The sequence below is a fragment of the Salvelinus sp. IW2-2015 genome, linkage group LG20 (assembly GCF_002910315.2).
Source record: "Salvelinus sp. IW2-2015 linkage group LG20, ASM291031v2, whole genome shotgun sequence".
NCBI lineage: Eukaryota > Metazoa > Chordata > Actinopteri > Salmoniformes > Salmonidae > Salvelinus > Salvelinus sp. IW2-2015.
The window spans coordinates 78,087,465-78,096,291 of NC_036860.1; the positions used below are offsets into that span (position 1 = coordinate 78,087,465).

Consider the following 8,827-nt stretch of genomic DNA (forward strand, 5'->3'; position numbering starts at 1 on the left):
GGGGATATGCATCAGGGAGGGAATCCCCCAATTAGCTGACTGACCACTCTTAATGGCCGATGGGCAGAGACGGACTGGGAACAGAAATCGTCCCAGACATTTATAACACATTGGCTTGTTTTGTTCTTTGAGGCCCCCACACCAGCCCATTTTTTTCCCTTAAGGCCCCCATTATAAGCCAATTAATGACCATTTTGTGCAAAAAACACAATTTACTGGGCTCTCTGCCGATGGAGCTATTCTTAAGCCTGCAGTCTCGGCCAAATGTTCCTGGTTTCTGACTTCCATTATAGTGGCTCTTCCTAGAAATGTACAGCAGCTGAGTGGATTCCTGGTGAGGATAGAGTGATTTGCCTGAGAGAGAGCACTGGAATTGCCCGTATGACAGCAAACTAACAGGAGAAAAGCAAAATATAAATTTGTTTCTAACTGCCAGCATTAGCGCCTCTGTTTTAACTGGTGGTCTTGTCAAACATATTCTCTGTATAGGAGGAAGATATTTKTGGTCCAATAGGTTCTATTGTGCCATTATAAACCAGTACTTATCAGATGTTCTCATGCTATAAACGTATGTGACTGATTAATGTGCTGGAACATTTATCCTGAACTCCCTTGGGAAAAAGATCAGCATACTTCAGTTATTATCAAGAGGGCATACACCAGGCTACAGATTACGTGGGCAGAGACTGGTGGAGTGCAATGTCCAAGTGACTCTAGATGTAATTCAAAGAGTAGAATCCCCAAAGCCCCCATCTCTCTCTCTCTCTCTCACACACACAAACACACAGTAATTTATTTCAACACCTCCTACTTTTCTCTCTGGGGCGCCTGCGAGCAGAAGACCCGTTACCTAGTTACAAGCGAGTGATGGTGCAACGAGTAGCCTAATGTAATGTTGGTGGCTTTCAGTGCAGGCTGCCTCTCGGACTGTGAACAGTCAGGTGKAAGTGCGCGTAAAAGAAAGTTAATTCCGTTTTAATTGATTTATTTTATATCGGACACACTAAAGAAAGAACAATTGTGTACCCTATTATTTGCAAGTAAAATTTTGGGGGGTAATTTCTTAAGAGAAAGCACAACTTCACCATTATTTAATCACCCAGCTGTGGATACTTACCGAAAAAACGTGTTTGCAAAAGTGAAAGGTAAGATTTTTTTTTAAATGGTTTAGGTTTAGTCTATTACTAGAGCAATATACACTGAGTATACAAAACATTAAGAACACCTGCTCTTTCCATGACATAGAATGACCAGGTGAATCCAGGTGAAAGCCATGATCCCTTATTAATGTCACTTGTTAAATCCACTTCAATCAGTGTAGATGAAGGGTAGGAGACAGGTTAAAGAAGGATTTTTAATCCTTGCGACAATTGAGACATGGATTGTGTATGTGTGCCATTCCAAGGGTGAATGGGCAAGACGAAAGATTTAAGTGCCTTTGAACGCAACCTGGTCTCAGAGCATTTCGTATTATTCTGTTTGTAAACCCAAGTCACATCATTTAGTATGATATGTTACGTTTTGTATGGTATATATTAATTTGTGGATTTCCATCACCCACTTCGTATGATATGTTATGAAATATGATTTATATTAAATGTTACAAATTTGTAAACGTATCATAAGTTACGAATTTGCATAACATATGATCTGTTACAAATTCTAGCTAGGTTGCTAACAACAGCTAGCTCGCTAACATTAGCTAGTTTAGGGGTTATGGTTAAGGTTAGGGTTAAGTTTAGGAGTTGGGTTAAAGGGTTAAGGGTAGATTTAAGGGATGGGTTGGTTAAAATGGTTACGCTTAGGGTTAGGTCGAAGGGTTAGCTAAAAGGGTTAAGGTTAGGGTAAGGGGAAGGGTTAGCTAACATGCTAAGTAGTTGCAAAGTAGATAAAAAGTAGTAAGTAGTTGGAAAGTTGCAAATTAGCTAAAATGCTGAAGTTGTCCGTGATGAGATTCGAACTCGCACCCTTTGGGTTGCTAGACGCGTGCTGTTCATCACAGTGTCTCGCCAACATTCCCTAGGTGTAAAATACAGAGGCAAGGTGTTCTTCCAGACCATGCCCACTCCAAACACCCYTCACCCCCCTGCTCACCTCCTCCCACCAGCCGAAAAAGACAAAACAATGTATTTATTTTTTACTTCTTTAGTTTTGATAAGAAAAAAGCTGGGGGCTGATGTCTGCTGGAGATTGATGGACGAGCAGATGGACAGAGCGCAGAGTTGAGGCAATCTGAGGATGTTTTTAGCACACAGTAGAAAATCTGGGACAGAGGGCCCGGGGGCGATCAAAATTTAAAAAAAACTACAGCTCAGTTAAAGTTAAAGATCATAGGAGAGCAGACTCACCAATGAGCATGATGAGTTCCATCTGTCTGTCCGTAGCTCTGGAGGGACAGTATGTGAGTYAGCAAGCCCTGAAGAGCTATACCCCGTAGAACAACACCCACAGGATTAGGTTAAAAATAATAACATTAATAAATCATCCAAAATGAATTTATAGACATGCTGGATCATCACTCTTTAATTTATTCAAGGCCTCTTGGCAGATTTGAATATGTGGGTAGGACCTCGCTCAGATGGAAAATCTGGGATCCCAGCAGCCTTCACGACACACACCACACCACACACACACACACAACACACACACAACACACACACAACACACCAACACACCACACACACACACACACACACACACACACCACACACACACAAACACACCACACACACACACACACACACACACACACACACACACACACACACACACACACACACAACAAACACCATCCCCACCCATTGAATCTGCACCTCCCACACACATGCACACTCAGTATGTGTGGTTATGTGGCATTTACAGTCCATACAGAACAAACACACCATGTTAGGAACTTCTGTAGATGGTCCATGATGTTTTGTTGTTAATTAGAAAACAATGAATGGCTTTTATTAAGACATCATCTTGAGACTACACTGTTAGAAAAGGGTTCCAAAGGGGTTCCTTGGCTGTCTCCATAGGAGAACCATTTTCAGTTCCAGGTAGAACTGTTTTTTGTTCGAGGTAGAACTCTTTTGGTTTCCATGGAAAGTGTTCTACATGTAACCCAAAAGGGTTGTACCTGGAACCAAAAAGGGTTCGTCAAAGGATTCTCCTATGGGGACAGCCAAAGAACCCTTTTAGGTTCTAGATAGCATCTTTTTTTCTAAGAGTGTATATTATGAGTTGTCAGTAGAGCAGTGTCTTAGTGCTGTGACTGTTGGGATGGGATTTTTAGATGAAGGCAGAAATATGGAAGCAGATAAAGTATGTAAACATCTTTGCATGGCAATGACATTGACCTTGGTTCTCACGTGGTCCTGTTTGCGTTCAACACTGAAGGAGACTGATTCGAATGGTGTGTCCAAGCCATACATGGTGGTTATGTACAGATGTAGGATCTTCATTTGAGCCAGTTTGCTACAGCAGGAAAGTAATCCTGCAGCAAAAAAGAAATGTGGATTATCATGTGGATTATAGTTAATGGACATTTTTATATGGGTTGATTGATACATTTGTCATAGGGAAAATCAAGTTTGAAGTTTCAAAGTGGAAATTACAAAATGCAAAAGTATTTTTAAACCTCAAATACACTACAAGTAAAACATTTCCTGCATTGCAGTTCTCCTGCAACAGAGTGATCAAATTAAGATCCTACAACTGTATGATGGTACGTGACTTTGACCCATACCGTTGGCTGCATATTATTCAGTTACTAACATGGTACTGAATCTGTAGGGCACATGCCAACTGATTTGAGGGCTCTATGAATGTTCAGTTTAGATTTCTGTTAGGTTGCTTTAGTTTTGCATGTTGTTTAGCATATCTGATCATTATTTCATAAGAATGTGTGAGGTAGCCTGGTCCCATGCTCTTTGTGCTGTAGCCACCTAACGTTTGGCATGACAACAAGAGAGGAGTTGGCTCAAGCACAAACARACTGGAAAACCAGGCTATGTGAGGGGTGTTGTGGGCGGAGTTTACCATGTCTGAAGGAATGGATTTATTGGCTATCTAAGTAGTGTTTCTCATACCGACTAATTAACTGATTGGCCCATACGGGTAAAACAAGGCTTTTATCAAGAGGCCTGTCTGCTAGGGCTGTGTTTGGTTTACAGGTTATCTTTGCCAACAATTATCTAGACAACTTGTCACAACAGCTATGTTTTACCTCACAAGTGGGATAATTTATTTATTTGTCTTTTATGTAATATATTTTACAGTAAAAACAGATTAAGTGCCAAATAAGAGCGTCTGCTAAATGACTTAAATGTAAATGTAAATGTAAAACGAAAACCTAGTACTATATGTTAGGAGTGATGCAAGTGCTAGTTGGATTAGTTAGTGTGCTGTGATCACCTATCTGTCAGGAGAATCTTTTGGCCAATTTGTGCTTGAATGCTTTCTGATTGGTGAAAATGTTTAGCTGTATGCTAAATTTCAGGGACACTGAAGTCTTTCTGTACTGATAGATACATTATTGTGTTCAGTTCCCTTATTTCCTCAAACAATGTGGCCTCTAAATCATCAGCTTTTATTGACTCTGACAGTGGCACGACATGGAAAAACAAGATTGATATTTATGAGGCAAGAATCTTTGAGATTGCTTTCCGTTTGAAGGGCAAGATTAGATTGGGTAAAAAAATGGGCCTGATACTTAATTAAAAACTGAATGGCCCTTCTCTTTTTTCAGAGATTTTTTGTGTTCCCTAGAGGGTCACAGCTTGCAAAAAGCGTTATCTGCAAATGCCAGCAGGTAAAAATAACAGAAAATAACAGTTCAAGGAAGCAGTGATTATACCTCCCAGGTAGCAAAGGAGGGTGTTCTACATCTAGTCATCCAATTAGTGGGACCAAATAACAGCTGAGAGTCTTCATTCCCATGGACAGCTATTATCACCATTTTATCTGAGATAAAGTAGTTAAAGTAGTCTAGTGTTCAGCAGCCATATAACACTGTGCGTATGCTTCTGGTTCAACTGCAAGTTACCCAAGTTGATGATCACTTGTGATTTATCAGGCCTTTGTTAATGACTGCAGTTATGAAGCTTATGAAATATGTAACTGAAATTATTCAAGCAAATTCATGCATTAAAATGTATTCTGGAGATGCTCTGTTTTTAATAAAAAAATATCTTATTTTTATTTTTAGCCATTGGTGGAGCATCAGGTACTATCTACAAATGTGGTCAGCTTTTGGGGAGTGACAAGTCATTTATGAAACATTTATAAAAGTAGCTTTATATAGTGCCCACTTTAGATTAGGAGCTGCAAAATGGTTGATTAATAATTAATAAATGGTTTCTAAGCAACTACATTAATCGTCATCTGAGGTATTAGTAAGTGCATGTAGACCTACTCACATTTATAAATGCACTCATTAAGAATTCCTAAATATCCCATTCATGATATACAGTGCCTTCAGAAAGTATTCATACCCCTTGACTTATTCCACATTTATATGTGTTACAGCCTGAATTCAAAATTGACTAAATGTATATTTTTTCTCACCCATCTACACACAATACACCATAAAGACAAAGTGAAAACATGTTTTTTGAAATATTAGCAAATCTATTGAAAATGAAATACAGAAATATCTCATTTACTTGAGTATTCACACCCCTGAGTCAATACTTTGTAGAAGCACCTTTGTCAGTGATTACAGCTGTGAGTCTTTCTGGGTAAATCTCTAAGAGCTTTCCACACCTTGATTGTGAAACATTTGCCCATTATTCTTTTCAAAATTCTTCAAGCTCTGTCAAATGGGTTGTTGATCGTTGCCAGACAACCAGTTTCAGGTCTTGCTGTACATTTTCAAGTAGATTTAGGTCAAATCTGTAACTCAGGAACATTCACTGTCTTCTTGGTAAGCAACTACAGTGTAGATTTGGCCTTTTGTTATAGGTTATTGTCATGCTGAAAGGTTAATTAATCTCCCAGTGTCTGGTGGAAAACAGACTGAACCAGGTTTTCCTCTAGTCCTTAACAAATACAAGCATACCCATAACATGATRCAGCCACCACTATACTATGGAGAGTGATGTAATGTGTAATGTGTTGTATTGGATTTGCCCCAAACATAACACTTTGTACTCAGGACAAAAAGTGAATTGCTTTGCCACATGTTTTGCAGTATTACTTTAGCGCCTTGTTACAAACAGGATGTATGTTTTGTCATTTTTCTTATTCCGTACCGGCTTTCTTCTTTTCACTCTGTCAGTTAGGTTAGTATTGTGTATTAACTACAATGTTGTTCATCCATCCTCAGTTTTCTCCTATCACAGCCATTAAACTCTGTACCTGTTTTAAAGTCACCATTGGCCTCATGGTGAAATCCCTGGGCGGTTTCCTTCCTCTCCGGCAACTGAGTTAGGACGTGACTGGGTGTACTATCCAAAGTGTAACAAATAACTTCACCATGCGCAAAGGGAATTCCTATTTGCCCCGCCCCCCCCTCTCATCTATCAATCGGTGTGCTCGTTTTGGGGCCATTGGAAAACCTTCCTGGTCTTTGTGGTAGAATCTGTGTTTGAAATTCACTGCTCGACTGAAGGACCTTACCAGTGGCTTCCCTAAAAAATGTACCTAGAAAAAAACATAAAATAACTTRTCTTTCGTCGCTCTGTGTTTCATAATTTTCCTTCAATTCGCAAGAGGATGAATATCTTTCACCGGAGAAAGCATCTTAGCAAGCGAAACAGCGCCCCTCTGTCTCTGTATGTGTGGGCCATCTATCCGATTCTGTCTGGTCAAAAAGTGTATGACATTGTTGCCTCTAGTAGCGTTGAATGCAAAGGAAGACAGAATTTGGCCTCCCTTGATAAAAAAAGTATAAAATAATAGCCAATCAGTGTTGAGCTAAACTGAGTGAGCGCAACTGTGAATGGTCCTGGCGCACMAAAACAAAGTGTCAAGAGAAGCCAATTTGGATTTGGCTTCACTCAAATCACATCGAGAGCAATACGTCATTAACAGAAACAACTTGAATTGTTGCATCTCATTGTGTTGTTGTCCTCCGGTGGCTAACTAGCTAGCTAAAATTGTCCCATTCCTAAATTAGCCATGGATGGAGATAACGATTTGGACTTGTGGTTTAACCTAAATCTCCATACTGGCCAATGATTATAACAGAGATTCTGATCCAATCATAAATTCATACATTGTGCCCCCAGCCTGTGAGGATGGAAGCTCAATATGTAGCTAGATGTAGAAGGTTAATGTTAACTAGCTAACATGTTCCATGAAAGGAAGTTAGGCTAGCGAGCAAGCATTTTATCCAGGTAGCCTAGGACATAGACGTTTTGTCAACATGAAAGAGAGGAGGTTAGCATTGGCATTTCTCTACAAGTAGGGTGAATCAACACACACACACAAATCAGAACCATGGACAGCCACATCATATTTAGGTTACATTGATTAGATTCAATCATTTTTGGTATCTTTTAGCTGTCACTACTTACAATATGCTTTGTGGACTTCACCGGACAGAGGTTGCTCTCCGGTTTTGTGATGAAAAGTTAGGCTGAATTTATTCTGCCACTGTGTCCTCTTATTGTCTAGGTCTTAGGCCTATATATCACGGCCGCAAGGCATACTGTATGAACCAGCAGGTTATAGAGCAAACAACACAATTATCACAACACATAGGTTGTAATATGCCTTTTTTTCTGGCTTGGCTTCCCTAGTGATTTTACCCATCCACTGCTACTGGACCTTAGAGATGATTATATGTGTGGGGTAGAGAGATGAGGTAGTCATTCAAAAATCATGGTAAACACTATTATTGTACACAGAGTAAGTCCATGCAACTTATTATGTGACTTGTTAAGCACATGTTTACTCCTGAACGTATTTAGGCTTGCCATAACAAAGGGGTTGAATACATTTTGACTGAAGATATTTCAGCTTTTCATTTGTAATTAATTTGTAAAAATGTCTAAAAACATAATTCCACTTTAACRTTATGGGGTATTGTGTGTAGGCCAGTGAAAATAAATCTGAATTGAATCCATTTTTAATTCAGGCTGTAACACAACAAAATGTGGAAAAAGTCAAGGGGTGTGAATACTTTCTGAAGGCACTATATATAAATACATTTAGAAATATCAAACCATTAGTCAGCCATTAACAAATGCCTTATAAATCATCTTATGAGTTGATAATAATTTCTTTATAACTGTTTTATAAGTACAATAGTAGAACATTATTAATCATTTACAAATTGTGAATATAAATTACTCTTTAGAGATTGCTTACTGACATTTACAAATGTAGGAACAATGATTAATAAATGGTAAACTCTTTTTAAACTGTTTATAAATGATTAATTAAGGGATCTTTATCTCAATGAACTTCATGTTGTATCCATTATCTCAGATGGGCAAAGAGGAGAAATGACAGAAAGTGCTCAGCATTGAGTCAAGGCCCTCGACCAATCGAAGAGCATCAAAATAGACTGGCATCAAAGGCTGTGACACCTGTATCAAAGAGCATGACGAAGCCAAGAGCAGGACTGGGTGGCAGTTGTCAAAAAACATTGGATTGCTGTTGTTTTTTGTTGTTATTGTCGTCCCATTTATATCATGCCCAAGAAAACGAGAGCACTCCCTGTCCCTCAATAACCTTGCCATAGCAACATATCCTCATGACAGTGAAATGAAAGCACCTATGGAAACATTTAAAAAAATACACTCAGTTGCCAGTTTATTAGGTACACCACCCCATTCACTAAAATGGTTTGCTCCTACAGACAGTGAGTCACGTGGCCATGGCTTGCTATATAAAC

General features: G+C 39.1%; 1 protein-coding gene across 1 annotated transcript in view; it reads left to right on the top strand.

Annotated features, from left to right (window-relative positions):
• Nucleotides 1–876: 876 nt before the first annotated feature.
• LOC111981512 (somatostatin receptor type 5-like) overlaps nt 877–8,827 on the top strand; it is a 15,811-nt gene continuing 7,860 nt past the window's right edge. The window contains exon 1 of the mRNA XM_024012801.3: nt 877–1,145. The gene's annotated coding sequence lies outside the window, so the exon portion shown is untranslated. The remainder of the gene's footprint in view (nt 1,146–8,827) is intronic.